Below are 914 nucleotides of genomic sequence, written 5' to 3'. Positions count from 1 at the left end.
TATCTATCTATCTATATGTCTATCTATCTATCTATCTATCTATCTATCTACACATTGGACACTTTAACATTATATAAATGGTTTATAACACATTATAAAGTAGTCGTGAGCAGACATAAGTTGGTACTAGCATTTGTATTAAAGACATCAGCAGTGTATGCATTTTAAAGGGATAGTTTGGGATCTTTTCAAGTGTGGTAGTCCGAGCCACTTCTCCATAGTCAGTGTGTTAGCTGCAGGAGATGGAGGGCGGCACGCGCCCAGGTTGGAGGAGCATGCAGGAGTACCGACGTGGAAGCTAAGCTAACGTCCTGCTGTGGATAAGGTGTTTTTAGACACCTAAAAAAACAATATAATCGAAGGTTCGGATTGGGCATCGAGAACCGGTTCCAACTTTGGAAGTTTTGTTTTTCAAATCCCATCATCGGTTCCAGATTTAACACACGGATGGTCGGTTTTCCATAGCAGCCAGACGCTTGTCGTGTTGTGTAGCGGCGCGCTAGTGTGGCATCATTTTACAGAAAATGAAAAAAATCCCTAGTAAAAGTGTATATCGCCATTGAATCAAAATAAAACGTTCCTCTTATTTGAAATAAGCATGTGACCAGGGGTGCACGATTCAGAAAATGTCACGATTTAATTCAAAATCGATTTAAAAAAAAAAAAAAAAGATTCTCAATAAAAAAAATGAATCACAGTATGGAAATGTACTTTCTTTTCCCATGTGATAGTAAACACACCATAAAAAAGGGAAAAAAAAGAATAAAAAACCCAAAACACATGAATCGATTTGTAGAATTCTGTTATCATTATCAACCGATTTTTAATCCGTAGAGCTTGAATCGCGATACGAATGTGAATCGATTTTTTTTTTACACACCCTTACATGTGACCCGTTTCAACTCCCCCCCCCC

General features: G+C 38.0%; 1 protein-coding gene across 3 annotated transcripts in view; it reads left to right on the top strand.

The window, feature by feature from the left end:
* The window catches only part of col4a5 (collagen, type IV, alpha 5 (Alport syndrome)), an 82680-nt gene that overhangs the window by 29159 nt on the left and 52607 nt on the right, over positions 1-914 (top strand). The gene's annotated exons all lie outside the window — the stretch shown is intronic.

Source organism: Etheostoma spectabile, chromosome 19, assembly GCF_008692095.1.
Source record: "Etheostoma spectabile isolate EspeVRDwgs_2016 chromosome 19, UIUC_Espe_1.0, whole genome shotgun sequence".
NCBI lineage: Eukaryota > Metazoa > Chordata > Actinopteri > Perciformes > Percidae > Etheostoma > Etheostoma spectabile.
The sequence above is the reverse complement of the archived record's forward strand: the minus strand, read 5'-3'. Positions and strand labels throughout refer to the sequence as shown.